The following is a 17,620-nucleotide window of genomic DNA, read 5'->3' as shown; positions in this document are numbered from 1 at the left end:
TTAAAAACTAGAGTTGAGCAGAAAACCAAGAAAACCGGATCGAACCATAGTGTTGGGTTCGATATTTATTGAATCCTGTTCAGTTTTAGTTTGGATTATAATCAAGTTTATTTGGTTTTTGTTTGGTATGACCTAAAATTGAGTAATTAGAAATGGCATGCCACCTTTAATATACAAATAGCATAGACGTATGTGTAGTGTGAAAGGTAAGAAAGAAAAAAACATGTAGGATACCACAAAATGCCAATTTGGAAATGGGGGAATCTTATGATTTGAACAAGAAGGAAACACACTCTGGGAATAAGCACAAAAGCTAGGGTCCATCTCTCTCTTTATCATTCATTGTTTCTCAATATTGTCAAGTTGACTATTGGGCCCAACCATATTGGGTAATGTTATCCATTGCCTACTCAATGTTTTTGGGTCATTTCCTTTCAATTATATACAACCAATACTATTATCTGAAAACTTCCAAATACTTGAATTTAACTTCATCAGCTTTAAAGAGATAGTATTTAGTATATTTTAAATTTTAGCCCTAACAGCTTTCTTAAGGAAGATAATGAGCGTTACAATTTTGCATAAAGTTGAATACATATGTTGTATGTCGGACTTTGGAGATGAAATTATTGAGAGAGGTAGTACAAACCTCGTAAAAGAAATATTGATATATACTATACAAAGAAACAATAATAGGGGGATACTAAGTGAAAGACACAAAGGCTGGCATTGATAGCGAACTCAAACTCAAATACATGGGGCATTGGATTTGTCTACACTTGCCGAAGCACTAAAACTTCCAAAAATCTATCTTTCCCTTTCCAAATCAGAGAAGCCACCCTTGAATCATCATTTTAATACATTATACAATTTATAAACATTCGAACAATGGGGTTTAGTTTATTTCAATAGCTAATGCCTCGTGATCGAAGTGAGGCGAGTAGAAGAAACAGAAAGGTTTTAATTTTCACCATTAATTTCTTTGTCACTCTGTTTATAATCTGAATTTTTTATTGTAATCATTTCCAAATTCATATGGGATTGTTACACAGTTTGGAATCCAACAAGAATAGTTAGGTATACCCAAGTTTTTTAAATAAATTCATTTGAAGTATTTGATGCTTACTATATAATATGCAGTGTAGGGGCCACTGTCTGCCTAACTATCCACTTCTTCTTCCATGGTCATTTGGATGTAGAGAAGCCACGTTTCCAGTAATGAATAATAAAACTTTTAAGACTAAACAAAGTCAATATTTATTTCCAAAAATGAATTTGATGAACACGTAGTATATTACATCTCTTTCATGGGGCCTTTAATTGAATAATACTTGCATTGAATTATCATTTTTTTTTAAATATTTAGAATCAAACACTAAATCAATAATTTCAAGATTTTTTTTTCTGAAAGATGACTTCTGCAATGCTTATGAAACATAATTGTTATTTTATTAGATAAAAATATATTATATAGTATTATTAATTTGGCACCAATTTTGGCGGAAAGAAAAAAAAGAAAAAGGAAAAAGAAATCAAACTATAGCCACATATCTTTTCATTTGAGGGCATACTTTGTGGTCCATATGCTTATGTAGGGGTTACAAAAGCATGAATCATGTAGCTTTATAGTGTGCATATGGGGGCATTGGGTGTTTCAAATATTTGTTGTGAAAACTTAGAATTATTTTTACTGAATTTTCAACCTTATTATCCCATTTAATTTCATACATGTAGGCCAACTTAGGGTTATAGAGTCTTCACCTACATTAACCTTATCTATATTTGTGTCTTTAATTTAGGGATGATTGAATCCAACTAGTATTGTGAATATCGTATTTTTTTTTTAATCTTATTAAATTTAGGAAAGAGGTTGTCTGCTTGCACTGTATTTCATGTAATTAGCTTAAAAAAACCTTAGGTGTTTTAATATTAAGGTTGGAGTTTTCTCATATGAAATTATTATATGTGGATTTTTAGTTTCAGTGTAATTGCCATACCTATGTGTTGTGTAATATTTCAATTTTTCATCTGTTTATGCTTTATGTTAGTTCGGTTTCACTTTGTAGTTGTTTTAACGGTAAAAGTATCATGGTGGCGTTTGGAATAAGAGTTGGATTGCATTTTGCCCCTCTACTAAAAAACTGAGCAAATTAGTCCATGTACATTAGATCAAAGAGCAAACTAATCATTCTATTAAAAATTCTATCCATTTCTACTATTAAAAACTGGCACCTATATGTTAGCATGAGGTACACGTAACATGCTACGTGTAACAGTAGAAATGAATGGAATTTTTAAAGAAAAGACCAATTTACTATTTGGTATAGCGTACATGAATTAATTTATCCATTTTTTAAGTAAAGGAAGCAAAATGCAATATAATTCCTGGTATAACGGCCTCCATCGTACTTTTATTTTATTTTTACATATATCGTGTCAATTTAATCAACATTGAATTATTTTCAACAAAAAAAATAAATATAAACATAAATTGAAGTTAAGTTTCCAGAAAATTTAATATAAATCTCATTCACTATATTCCTTAAATTTCAACAATGATTTAAAGCATTTGTATAATCAGTATTTTATGGGGTGTGATTGAAATAGTTTAAAGATGAAGTTTCAGCTTCAATAAATAATGATTTATGAAAAACAAAAGTTGGGTCCTTTCTTATTTCACCTATGAATCATATTGTTGTTTTCGTACATCAACAAATTGTACTTATACACATCTTACAATTTAACTTCATCATAATTCAGACTTTATATCTTCTTATTTAAAAAAATCTAAAACAAACTTTTAACCAATTTAATCTGATTTTTTTATCTGTTCAACAAATAATTAGGCTTAAAAGTGTAAAAAGTCCTCAAATTTTTTTTAAAAAATAATTACGCCCCTGCCTTTTTTTTTGTACTCAATTGAGTACTTGAACTGTCAAAATGCATAAAAAAATCCTCAAACTTTTTCAAAAAATGTAATTAAGCCTTTTTTTTTGCACTAAATTGGGTATTTGAATTGCCAAAATGCATCAAAAAGGCCAATGGCAAATCTAGGGGGGTTGGCAGGGGCTCCGACCCACTTAAAATGGAAAATTTTCCATGTAGGCCCCTCATAATCTATAAAATTTTAAATTAGTAATGATAAAATTGCACTTTGTCCCACTAAAAATGATAAAAGAATTGATTTAATCCTCTAAAAATTATAAAGATATATGCTATTAAAATGATGAGATTATATTTTTACTATCATAAAAATATATAATTAATTCCAGCTCCTATCCAAAAAAATTTTGACTTTACCCTTTTAACCGTTAGCTTTAACTATTGACCATTAAACCAATAATTTACTGGCCAATTTGTAAACTCTTTAATCTCTAAGTACTAAAGGAGTGAAGAATTTTAAGATTGAAGTTAAAACTATATATATCTTTAACCTTTATGAGTTGTAAATTCGAAAAATTAATTTACTTACTAGAATTAATTAAAAAAATGAATAATCTAATTACTAAGTGGACCCCACTAATTCTCTTATCCTAAAAATCACTGTACATGCGTCAACTTAGCATTTTTTTTGGAATTCCCTTTTTGCTTTAAGCAAGATTCGCCCTTTTAGCCTCTTTTTCCCACGTGGCTCCCACCACTTAATCAAAACCCTTCTCTCTCCCTCGCATGTAATTCCACGAAAAGCGGGTCCCACATGTTTAGAAAGGTCAAGAAAGCAGCCAATGAGAGGAGAGTCGAGTCTCGCGGCAACAGCCCCACCTTTATTTATATATATATATTCATTGTCAAGTTTGTACTCTCTGTTTCTCCATTTGACACATGTCGCATACTTCTGTCACGTGACTAATCTGCCCCTTCCTTCCGTGGCCTTCTTCCATAGGCTATTTTACTAAAATAGTACAAAAAATATTATATTAACAAAAATAATTCAAATTTAAAAACAATCACCAAAATAACTCGAAATGGCCAAAATCACCTCGTATTTTAGACCCATGATTGCTTAATAAATTGTGTTAGACTTAAAAAATGATTTTTTTAGTTTTGGTCTGTCAATGACTGAAACCAGTGTATTTTTTTAAATTATATAATATTAGTATACAAAAAAGAAAAAACAAGAAAAAAAAATTTTTTTTGGTGCTGGCCTGTCAATGGCCGGCACCCCCCAGCATACGAAAAAAAAAATTCAGGTATTGGTCTGTCAATAGCTGGCACCACCTTTGTGGGAAATTTTTTTTACTTTTTTCGTATCAATAGCAGGCACCAGTATACGAAAAAAGTTATTTTTTTTTGGTGGTGGCCTGCCAATGGCCGGCACCACTTTTTTCCAATTTTTTTTTACTTTTGGTCTGTCCATGGCCGGCACCACTTTTATGAGAATTTTTTTTTACTTTTTTCGTGTCAATGGCAATCACTAGTATACGAAAAAAGTTTAAATTTTTTTTTGTGGTGGCCTGCCAATGGCCGGCACCACCTTTATGGGAATTTTTTTTTACTTTTTTTGTGTCAATGGCAGACACCAGTATACGAAAAAAGTTAAAAAAAAAATTTTGGTTGGGGCCTACCAATGGTCGGCACCACCTTTTTCCAATTTTTTTTTTTACTTTTGGTTTGTCAATGGTCGGCACCAGTATACGAAAAAAGTAAAAAAAAAATTTGGGTGGTGGCCTGCCAATGACCGGCACTACCTTTTTCCAAATGTTTTTTTTACTTTTGGTCTGTCAATGGTCGTCACCAGTATACGAAAAAAATAAAAAAAGAAATTTTGGTGGTGGCTTACCAATGGCCGGCACCACCTTTACAACAATTTTTTTTAAAATTTCAGCTGTCATTGGCCAGCACCAGTATACGAAAAAAAAATTTGTTGGTGGTCTGTCAATGGCCGACATTAAACTTTATATATAGTGAGTGGTTTGGGTTATGATAGTGTAACTGAAATAAGAAAAAAAAATTGAGAGGGCCATCAAAATGATAGTGTTTTGTAGTATATCATGAAATGAGTTTTTTGGATCGGATAGTGTATGGAGTTTTTCGTAGTGTACAACAAAATTTCGGGGTTGAATTATATACTGTCATATTTTAATGGAGTTGAATTATATACTGTCATGTCCACCCTAAAGGTTATGCTGTTAAGGGTTGGATGATTATTTGCACTATAGATGCCTAATCGAGTTGTCCAACGCAGATGAACATTATCTATGGTGCAATAGTGTTAATTCTGCAACTAGGTTCTGACTGGAACCGGTTGGTAGAGTCTTCATGCAAAGGTATCTCATGAGACAATGGAGGAAGAAAAGGTCTAGAGCAGAAGACGATTAATTGTAAAGAAACGAGTATCGATGCAACGTAGACCTGATTCAAGTAGAAGACGATTAATTGTGAAGAAACTAGTATTAAAAATAATTGTATTGTTTCTTAAGAATGTTTGTATTTTTTATATTTGTAAATTTAATATAGTTGTTTAGGATTTAAGGTTTCATTTTTATATTTTCATGTAATAATTTTTTAGAATGTTTGTATTTTTTATATGTAAATTAAATTAATCTGTAATATATAAAGTTTGAAAATTAAATTTTCGTGTATTTTACCTATATGTTTGTAGTTCATTGGGTGTTTAAATTTAATATCGTGCATATTATTTTTGTTTGAAATTTATATTTTTGTATTAATATTGTAGAATGATTGTATTTTATTGTGTATGTAAATTTAATTTTGCCGTGTAGTATTACTTATTTAAATTATTGTTTTTTAAATATTACGAAGTCATGTATTCAAACAAATAATTGTTTTAGATCTATTAAATTAATATTAAAAAAAGTAAACTGTAAAAATAAAAAAAATATTTACAGAATAATTTTAAAAAAATAAAAAATTAACAGAAAAAATTAAAATTGTCACGATCCTAGGGACGTCCCCGGCGCTGGCGTGTAACAATCCGGATGCCTCCGTCGGCGATGCCGTGCACCTTGCTGAGGCGTTTGAGAATTGCTCGGTCCGGCGTCCGGTGTCCCGTCCGGTGTAGTTAGAAAGGTGGAATAATCATATACACCATAATCGAGACTTAATTGGTATTGCGTGACCGAAGGTGCCGATGGAAAAATATCCTCAGTTGTGGGTGTACGTGCTTCAGGATGGAACTCCGAGTGGTATGAGGATGATGATTCGGATCGTGTCGAATATTGAGGGTGGAGGTTGTCACCAAAAATTTTTTTAAACTTTTTTCGTATACTGGTGCCGGCCATTGACAGACCAAAAGTAAAAAAAAAAAATTTGGAAAAGGTGTTGCTGGCCATTGGTAGGCCACCACCAAATTTTTTTTTAACTTTTTTCGTATATTAGTGCCTGCCATTGACATGAAAAAATATAAAAAAAAAATTCCATAAAGGTGGTGCCGGCCATTGGCAGGCCACCACAAAAAAAAATTTCTTACTTTTTTCGTATTTTGGTGCCGGCCATTGATAGACCAATACTCGAAAATTTCTTTGTTTTCGTATACAGGGGGTGCCGGCCATTGATAGGCCAGCACCTAAATTCTTTTTCCTCTTTTTTCTTTTCTGTATACCAGTATTAAACAATTTAAAAAAAATACACTAGTTCCGGCCATTGACAGGCCAAAACTAAAAAAATAATTTTTTTAAGTCTGACACAATTATCAGGCAATCATGAGTCCAAAATACGAGGTGGTTCCGGCCATTGACTGGCCACAACCCCATTTCACTGTTCATTTCGAGTTATTTTAGTGATTGTTTTTAAACTTGGGTTATTTTTGTAAATATAATATTTTTTTGTACTATTTTAGTAAAATAGCCTCTTTCATAGCTTCCTTTCCCCGCTTACTCACTTTCCCTTTCAAATCACTCTTTTACCCTCCTTTAATATTATATTTACAATATTATACATTTAAGAAATCAACGATAAAGAAAAATAATTAACACTACAATCTTTTTACACTTCAAAATATAGATAATAAATAATCAAACGTAAATTATTTATTTTAATTACGGAAATAATTTTTGTAATTTTTCACTCGAGTTTAAATAATAATAAATATATACAACTGGTAAATATAATAAAGTATGCATAATACAACAATGTAATTATTATATTAAAATAAAATTTTAGTTTAGTGATAAAATTAATATTTTTTTGACGTAAATAGCATGATTAATTCCAATTACATGCAAAACTTTTATTGATTTTTAGAAAAAAAACTAAAATACCCTCTATTCATATAATTTATTTTAATTACGAATGAACATTTTGTAATTTCACTAAGTTGTTGGTCAATTGACTCATGATACCAACTCAACTAAAGACTTAAATAATAGTATAGATTAGATTTCATAACATCTAGTTTGCGAGATACAATTTTTTAAGTAATTATATTTTAAAAGAAAAATTAGGTTATATAAAGTGTGTTGCAACATCTCGAGTAGTATTGTGAATGGTATTGTAAGAGTTGAGTTTAAAATTTAAATATACTTATTATTAATTAATACAAAATATAGTTGAACAATTGTAAGTAATTTATTTGTAATTGAAAATTTTAAATTAATGGAATTTGTTGTATGTCAATTTATGAATAAAGATTTGATAGTTAGAAAATTGTTTAATCAAGGGCATTATCTATTATCTTGGTGAGATGAATTGGTTGGAACCTATAAAAAGAGACAACATCCTTTCAAAAGGTAGCATCAAATCTACTCAAAATGACTCTTTTTTGTTGGTGCATTTCTGGCAATATTCTACTATTTATAATGAGTGTTTGGTGCTTTCAATAGCAAGGTCTTTCAAAGCAAGAAGGTCTCTTAGAGATCTAAGCATTTTCCTCGCTAGTTTCAGCTAGGAATATTTCTACCCAAATTAGTGAGGAGAATAAAATAGAGAAAACCTAAGTTGAGAAGAGTATTGCTTTCAATTCTAAAAAAACCTGTTGAAAATGCTAAAAACACTACTTTTAAAAGGAAGAAATGGTCCTTCAATGTCAACTAGAGTGATGAGGCTAAAGATACAAAGCATTTAAGCAACTATGTTGCTTCCACTGCCAAGTGAAAGAGTTTTACTTTTGATGTTGTACCATAGAAATAGATTAGAGAAAGTCAATGATAGTGATAGAAATGCATTGTAACACCCCTCTCCCGTCCTCGTCATTGGAGTCGAGTTACGAGATGCTACAACAAATAACAGAACAGTTATATGCGATTTTAATCGAGAATATATTTAAAACATTCAATAATTCTCATACATTCACACAAATCATGTTATGCAAACAAAATCGGGTTTAAATCAAGCTTACGAAAGCATCTAAAACCAACCCGGAATCAATCAAGGACTATTTTGAAACTTTTACAAAAAAGAAGGGCAATAATTCCAGATAGGAGTCACAAGGCGGTGTGCCCAGGCTGTGTAACAGGCTGAAACTGTGAAGTATTGGAGTAACATAACTGTGTATCTAGGTCGTGTAACTAACTGTGACCGTGTGGATCAAAGTGCAAAAATTCAACATAATAGATGAAAAGTAAACATGACCTTGGGTCATTTGTTTTTGTGATAAATGACTTGATTACTATTTGATATATAGTAATTGACTTTTCATGAAGGAAGATGTAATGGTTACCATGAGATAAAATATCCATATAGGGAAAACAAATTTATCCCAAAGAGATTAAGAATATTTTATGAGGGTAACACACTTATGACAAGGTCATTGGGCAAGTGTTGATTAAGTAGCTTTCGTAATGGTATGTAATTAGAGAGAGCTCAGCCACAATACTATAGTGGGATGACTTCGTAACTAAATGAGTTTATAATTAATAGGCGAAAAGTTGAAACTTAATTATAAATCATTTGAGTCCTAATTATATATGTTCAATCGATCCTTTCGCTAGCTCGTTGAAATAAAAAATGAATTGCATGTAGAACCAAATGAATTGAAATGATGAAGTCAGAGAATGGGTCGCATTCACAACTGAATATGTTTTCTCACTAAGTATAAAATTGACTTGAGAATTAATTTAAGGTTTTCGAATTATTATTTAATTAATTAAATAATTGAAGTTCAAAAATGGAATTAAATTAATTAGTCATTGTGAATCCGTTGAATATGGAAATTAAATATATTTCATCATAGATTCTTTTACGGTAAAGTTGCTTTGACTTTAACGGAATTAGAACTAGGTTGAGAAAATTATTTAATTGGAAAATTAATTTATCTAATTAAATTAATTAATTAAATAATATTTGTTTTGGGAAATAGAGAAACATGTATTAGGTTGGATTAAATTATAAAGTCTTGGATTTAACTAGGTGTGTCGCCCCTTCTTCTAGCTCAACTAAAAGACTAATTTTTCTATTAAATAAATATTATTTGTGTTTTACTAATTCAACCAAGATTTCCTTATCTTTCTCTATAAATAGATGACACTAGTAGAGTTATTAATAAAAAAGTTTTCCATAAGTTTCACATAGCTTTGAGATATTGCTATTTTGTTGGAAAGTAGATAAAATTTATTTTCTAAGTATAAATTCTATTTTCTAGAAATAACAATTTTGTCGGTTTGTATTGAGAGAGAATTACTTTCCTACCGAAAGTAATAAATCATTTTTGGTTCTGTGTTTGGTTTGTGATTGTTTAAGCCTACACTCGAAGTAATTCATGGTACAATAATAACAAAGAAGGTCATTCGATTGAAAGCCAGAAATGTCTAAAATTCGTCTGGCTTAAAACACAGACACATTTTTGGAAAAAAATATTACTATAAATATTACAAACCGATTTAATTTTCAAAATCTTAATTTTTCGCTGTGACTGAAAATCATTTTTCTAAACTGAAAATTATAATGGGTAGGTTTATGGAATACCATATTAGCCTACACTTCAATGGAGAAACTTCCTCATCAGTATTAACCAAACTTTGTGGCCAAAATCTTCATGTCCAATTCATAAAAGAAGGATATGAAGTGTTAGACCACTCAAACAAACAAGTCACGAAGGGGTAGAACTTTCAACAATTGCTACAAGATGGTCGATATAGTGAAGTGTCACAAAGTCACAAATGATGATCTAGAAATCTAGCACCAATATTTGGGGGATGAGAAAGTATCGAAATCTTTAAAGGATGGTGAGATATGATTGTTGTAACATTTCATTAAAGAGTTCTTTTTGGAACATCAATAGTAAATTTTTGGAGAGAGTAAGAGTTATAAATCGAATAATGTTAGCATAGTCAAATTAGATACCGAGAAAGAAAAAACAAATAGTAAATTTTAGTAAAAGTTTGAGGATCAAAGTGTAATTCAACTATAAAAAGAATAATTAGTCATTTTACATGAAAGTAGCATTGGAATATATTAATATTTAGAATTGAAAAATCAGTATATGGACTAAATTGAAATGGAAAATAAGATAGAGGGACTTATAATAAAATTTTACCATTAAGTAATATGCAATTATAAGTATGCCAAGTGTCAAAAAGTTAAATGGTAGAAGGATTGAAATGATCAAATAACTCTGATTTTTTACACCAAAGGTCATTTTGAATTTTGAATTAGAAAAAATTATCTATTTCCATTGGAACAAATTTTCAAGATTAAATATTAAATTGATTTAATAAATAAATAGATAAAAAAAGAAAGAAAAACATAGATAAATGAAGAGAAGTCTTCATTGTCATTATACATGCATCAAATGTAGAAGAAAAAACAAAAGGAGAGGAAGATGGTTTTGACCTATCCCATACTTTTATTTAAATTCCATGAATACGTAATTTGTCTTAAATAAGTAATTATTAAATCAAGTTTATCATGGTAATTATCTAGTTTTTTTCCTCTTATTTTATTTTAAAAGAGTTTTCAAATATATGTTCTCAACAAGATTTTAATAGGTCTGGTTTAAATTTAACTCGAATAAAGTTATTCAATTCAACTTGACTCGATTTAAATTTTCCACTCAATTCAACTGAATACTTACCCTAATCATATTTCCTAGTAGTTATTAGTATGGTAAATTTTTATTAACTTATTAATTAAGCAAGTACTTATTTATTTCTTTTTAATATTCAATTTTAGTTTTGAAACTTTTATTATATTGAATTTAAAATATTGGATTATTTTGTTTTCACGTACATACTAAGTTGAGGAATAAAATCTTCCAATTCAATAGAACAAATTTATCCAATGTTGGATGAAAAACATGATCTAGTTGTAGATAGGTTTTTGAAGGTTGCTAAAGTACCCCATTTCCAATGTGCTCGTTGTTGCTTACAACCTTAGTGGAAAGGTGGAGTAGAGATTCTTACCTTCCACTTCCCCAATGTTGAAAGATTAGCCCTAATCACGTTGTTGTAACCAGTGTGGCTAAATTTAACCTTGAGCCGAAAATGAGGTAGTTAATAAGCCATCATCCAATCGACAATGATGATAACAAGGTCGGTAAAGTGAAGTTCACTTGACTACATATATTGGTTGAGCATCGACTAGCCACTGATATGAGCTATGAAGAATTCAACAGTATGTTAAAGTGTACATATCATGTGCCATCGGTTGATATTGCTTATAGAAGATAAATAAAACTCCCTCTAATGCCGCCCTTAAGTAAAGCTCTCACAACAATAACAACTTCTAAATTCAAATTTGACCCAAATATCTAGAGAAGATATTCACTTTCATTTCTTCCAACCATTTATCGATACATTTTGTTTATAATAATTACAACACTACAATTAACACTAAAACAATCCAAAAACAAGTGGGGGCTCACATAATTGCAACCACAAAAATAATAAAAAACAATATGAAGGGTTGGGCCTAAGAATATTACCTAAATTAGCTTGTATATCTTACTTTATCACGCATGATATATATGGGTAAAACATATATTACTATAAAGTGATATAAAACTACGTCATTATTACGATAATTACGTAACATATGTGAGTGAGATTTAAATTTAATGATTTTCGTATTTATTTAGTCTATAGAGAAAATACCCAATAATAGTTGCGTCTTGAGACGGGCATTAAAGCAACGCAAAGACTAATATGGTAATGGTAGGGCTCGTCACTTTAAAAGCTGCCTTATTTTTGTAAGTTATTTCAAAAATGGGTCCATCAATCTAGGGATGAAAATATATGCTGTGATTTTAAATATTTTTAAAAGTAATTTTATGGTAAATTCTAGAATTAATCATTCAATTATTAGCATATTTTTGTTTTGATTGTCTAGTTATAAAATTTTCAATTTACTTATTAATGTTTTAAATGATTTTTATTTTGGTTATTCTATTAACTAAAGTGATGATGAGATTTTTTTCTAACCGGTATAATAACATATTTAGTTATCAATACTTATACAATCTATCAATTTGATCCTCAAACATATTATAAATATAGTTAAATATAAACACATATAATATTATTTATATAAAATAAAAAAAATTCTTCCCCTCCCCTCTTCCGATCGTCCCTCTCCTTCTCCCCACCGTCCCTCTTATAATTTTTTATTTTAAAAAAACCTTTCCTTTTATTTTGGGTTTTTTTTTTCTTCTTTTTCAATTATGAATCCATGATAGCGGAGAGATAGAAAAAGGCTTGACTTTTGATCGATCTCAAGATTGAAAAAAAATGCTTTTTTTATTGAAAAAAAATGCTTTTTTTTTTCTTTTTGAGTTAAAAAGTTTTTAAATGACCAAAAAAAAAAAATCTGTTGCAGAGTTGAAAGAGAAGCAAACGACGGGGACGGAGACAGTGAATCATCTAAGAGAACGATTAAAGCAAAGACGCCAACAGTTGCCCGACATCGATGGTAAAAAAAACTCACAAATACAAATCCATTCTCTCTCTTTTTTTTTTTTTTCTTTCTTTATTTGTTCGTTTTTTCCCCATCGATAAGCCTATTTAATAAATTATAGGAGGAGAGGGACAGGAATATTTTTATATTAATATTAATATAATTATTTAATATAAATAATGTTATATGTGTTTATATTTAACTATATTGTTTAAATATATTTATATTTATATTTAATTATATGTGTTTGAGGTATAAATTAATAGAATGTGTAAGTATTGATGATTAAATATGCTAGTACATAATTAAAAAAGGTCACAAAATAATAAATATATAAAATATGAGTGGCCAAAATAGAAATGATCTAAAATATTAGTAACTAAATTGAAAACTTTCATAATTGGGTGACTAAAACAAAAATACGCTAGTGGTTGGGTGGCTAATTCTATCACTCTACCTTTTTTTTTTCTTATAGAAAGCTTACAACTGTTGATAATCTCTCTTAACCTTTAAATAAGAAGTTAAATAAGCTTCAACATGCACATCCTTTTGCACTAACACCTATACCAATGCCAACTGAATTAATACTCCATAAACTTAAAAAATAATATTTAATAATATTTAAATTGATTAGATTAGAATATTAATATTTAGATATTTAATATCCAAATTAATACTCCTTTCTTTTTTTTTCTATTATATAATATCTATACTAGGTTTTTAGCCGAGGCAATTAAATTATTTTTAAAATTTTCTAAAATTTTCTAAATGATATGATTAAAAATAAATATAAATAAAAACCTACCAACTAAAACAAGTAGTCATCTATTTATAATAATGTAAAAGATAAAACTATATCTAATAGAATGGATTCCAAAATTAAATTAATTTAAAAATAGAGAAAAATATTATTTATTATTTCAATGTTATAAAATGTTGACGTATTGATCAATGAGGCGTACCACTTGTCGCACCATGAACTCCTCCAACTGAAAAGTATTGAATCAATTTATAAAATTTATTTGGTATTTTCTTAAAATTAAGTATGAAATATAGTTAGACCGTTTGATAAATGTGCATTTTAAAATTTTGAAGGTAAATTATTTAAAGGATAATATTGAAAGAAATAAAATAAAATTAATAATAAGAATTGAAAAAATTCAACATTAAATGATAATAGTCTCTTATTTACTTATTATTTTCTGCACTTTTCATTGAAAATTTTATCATTTATTTATTTTTATTATGAATTATCAAGGGCACTTAAAAATTAGATCATTAAAGATATTAATTTTCAATTAATTTAATATTTTCAATGAATTATCAAACAAGGCCTTCAATTATCTCCTATTTTGCATGAATTTTTTTAAACAATATTTATACATATGATTATTTATCAAATAATTCAAGTCCATTTAATATTTTATATCTATATACTTTTTTGAAATAATCTAAACATTTTTTATTTCCTACTTTTATTTAAAATTCGTAATTATTTTTCTCAATAATATCATTTTAAAATTCTATCCTGTATTTTCTCCAACATAATATTGAATTACATATATATATATATATATTTAATATAGGATTAGGCTTGTCTCTTTCGGGGTCCGGCTAAGAGGCAGTTGACCGACCTCCATCCTCAAGATTGAAAAGTTGGCTTGCCTCCTATTTTCCTAATTTACCCCTTCAATTTCCACATTGGAACATATATTTTTAATAATGTATGTATACCATATACAAAGGATGAATTTGGAATTAAAGAAAAGAAGTTTAAATTTTGTTTGAATATATTTATTATTTATCATTTAGTATTAAATGGACATTAAAATAATAATTTATTAATAATTATGTTAATTAATATTAGTTTTATTATGATGACATAATGGCTAATAAATTATTATTTTAAAATAATAAGTACAATTTAATTTTTATATAATTTAAATTTAAAATTTTGATTTTAAATTTGAGGTGTTATTATCGTTTAAATGAAATATTTAAATAATAAAAGAACTTGAATATATAATATTGGAAATTTTAAAATATAATTAGAGTGTTCTTAATTTCGAGACTAATTTAAAATAAGAGTTATAGTTTAAAGATGTAGGCTGGAATTTTTTTTTTTTGAAAATTTCTCTAGGCCTACTTTATTTTTCTCTTTTATTATTTTGCAACATAAATAATTTTTTTAATCATGAAACCTTCTAGCTTTTTCGATGTTTTTCTATCCCAAAAGAAATTGGAAATTTGGATGAGAAGTGACAAGCAGCAACAGCTCACAGCATGGATTATTTAAAAAAAAAAAGATCTTCAGAGACAATAGTCTTTCATCATCATAATCATCATTGCTGAGAAAAAGAAAAAGAAATTAATAAAATATATTCAACCATGGGGTAAGGAAAAGAAGAAGAAGAAGAAGATAGAATATTCAATTAAAAAAGAATAGTTTATTATTATTTTAAAATGTTTGATGTGATATGTATTGACACTTCATCTCGTCATGTGTGTTTGCAATTTCATGGATTCCATAAAGGAAACTGTTTTCAAATTTTTAAGAGATTATTTTAAGTTAAATTAAATAAAATATATTTTTTTCTAGAAGATTTAGTATTTATTAGTATAATATGTTTAGCATAGTTTATTTGATTTATTAATTTAGCTTATAAATAAGTTCTTTTATAACTTTAAAAAACACACCTATTAGAGATTAGAACTCATAACACATTTAGAGAATTTTGTGTTTACGTTTTGAGGTTTAATTTTTTATCTCTATCTTTTGTGCTCTTCGTTCTTTTGTTATTATAGTAAATTATCTTTGCCCGTAGTTTTTATCCTCTTTGGAGAGAGTTTTTCCATGTTAAATTTGTGTGTTCAATTTCTTACTTTATTTCGCTATTTTTTTACTTGTTACTTAATCGAGTCGATCCTAACAAGAATATATCAGTACGATAGTGATCTCTACGATGAACAAAACATGCTTAAATATTTACTACGTGAAGGCTGAAGCACCATCAAATTATGGATGTTAATGGTATTATATGAATAGCTTCAAATGATTCGCTTCACCATTAAAGACAAGGGGGTAGAGGTGTAGAGTTTGAGAATCAATGATTGAAGGAGAGGGGGTAGTGTTCCAGGTGAGTTTTTGAGCTTACTTTTTATGGAAAGGGTTAGGGATCCTTTCAGTAGCTGTACTGAAAATGAAAAACTCCGAGTTAATGATCTCTACTCTACGTCACGAATTTAAACTCTAAAGTTTGCTTCCTTGGACAATCCTTCGTCAACTACAAATATAATATAGTATAAAATTCAACAATTATTTTTAAATTTTTATATGAAAAGTTCAATACACTCTTGTATTATCGAGAGCATAAAAAGTTAATGATTAAAGTCCCTTGTTGATACGCTAATGACTGACTCAAATTTTATAAAGAGTTTCAAGTAATTTTACACAATAAATTTTTTAATTGTAATCAAATTATGGGTTTAAAAAGTAAATTGATAGTCAATGAGGCCTTAGTTTAATGATAAATATAAAGTCTTAAAAACTTTAAAATTTTAAGTTCAAATCTTACTCTGTATAAACTACATGTGGGTTCTTAATTTTATTCTAGTTATTAGTTTGTCTGTGCTTTATAATGATTAATTTCGGTTATAGTTATTCGAATATATTGTTTATAATTATAATATGATTGCGCTTCAACTTTTAAAAAAATCATATATATTAACTGAAAATACAATATATTTAACATATAATTATACTAGAATATATTGCAACTTATAATTGAATTTAATAATAATTAAAATTTGTATGTTGAAAATCATTGAATATAAAGATTGAAGATAAAAAAATAAAGACTAAAGTTGTCCTTTTATTTATGTTGATAGAACGTTTCAACGGGAGGGAGGCGATGGAAGAGAAGAAGGATACTTGCTCTCTTGTGCATTCAGGCTTATATAGTAATGCCGCATGGAGACCTATATGGTGTTTTGTATGATTGTGCGAATTCATTATATGTCAGTTATTGTCATGGTATATGCTATGTAGTCATAGATTATCCTCGTTTGACACCTTTTTAGTTGATTGTAAATATTACCTGCAACATGAGTGATTATTTTTATAGTTGATATTCATATAATTCAATGAAGCATTATATTTATATAAAATATATAAAGTGTGAATGCAGTAGTATAAACTATAGTCCTATTAACATCATAGCCTGGAAAGCTGTCACTGCTCATCACTTTTGTACTGCTGCTACTATAATTGTTACTGATGTTGATAGTAAAGTATTGTTCATCAAATAAATAAATAAATAGGTAGATTTTGTTGTTCAGAGAGTTAATTATTTAAGATATAGCTAATCAGTCCCCCTCTCTGAGTTCATTCTTTTTTTCTTTAAGGTCAACAACTTCTCTTATACTTTTTACTAAATCTATTGCTACTGGACACTTCCATGGTTCCATTCTCTTTTTAGGGTTTTCCCTGTTATGTAAAATATTGACAATTATGAAATTGTGAAATGGGTTTGGTTTCAAGTAGGTCCAAATTCAGATTTAATTTTCTTTTTCTTATTTCAAATTACAAGAAAAAATGAAATAAGAAGTAGGGCATGCACAGTTGGAACCCTTTTTTTTATTCAAATTCACACATTCATGCATTTGATTGAAAGACGCCACCAGCTTTTGTTTAGTTTCAAAGATCAAACTATTCACTTTTTGGTAGGTTTCAAGTTTTAAAATATTTCTCATGCAAGAGAAAACAATGGGATTTCTTTACATTTCTATATATTTGTAGCAGTATTCATTTCATTTTGTATTTAATATTCTTTTT

At 28.5% G+C, this 17,620-nt stretch overlaps 1 long non-coding RNA gene across 1 annotated transcript; it reads left to right on the top strand.

Moving 5' to 3' along the window:
* The first annotated feature begins 12,318 nt into the window (after positions 1-12,318).
* On the top strand, positions 12,319-16,930 carry LOC128039774 (uncharacterized). The gene is made up of 2 exons (XR_008194367.1): positions 12,319-12,801; positions 16,675-16,930. It is a non-coding gene; the product is annotated as an uncharacterized LOC128039774 (long non-coding RNA).
* Positions 16,931-17,620: the final 690 nt, after the last annotated feature.

The sequence above is a fragment of the Gossypium raimondii genome, chromosome 1, assembly GCF_025698545.1.
Source record: "Gossypium raimondii isolate GPD5lz chromosome 1, ASM2569854v1, whole genome shotgun sequence".
NCBI classification, from domain to species: Eukaryota; Viridiplantae; Streptophyta; class Magnoliopsida; order Malvales; family Malvaceae; genus Gossypium; species Gossypium raimondii.
This window is presented reverse-complemented; position numbering and strand designations above follow the sequence as displayed.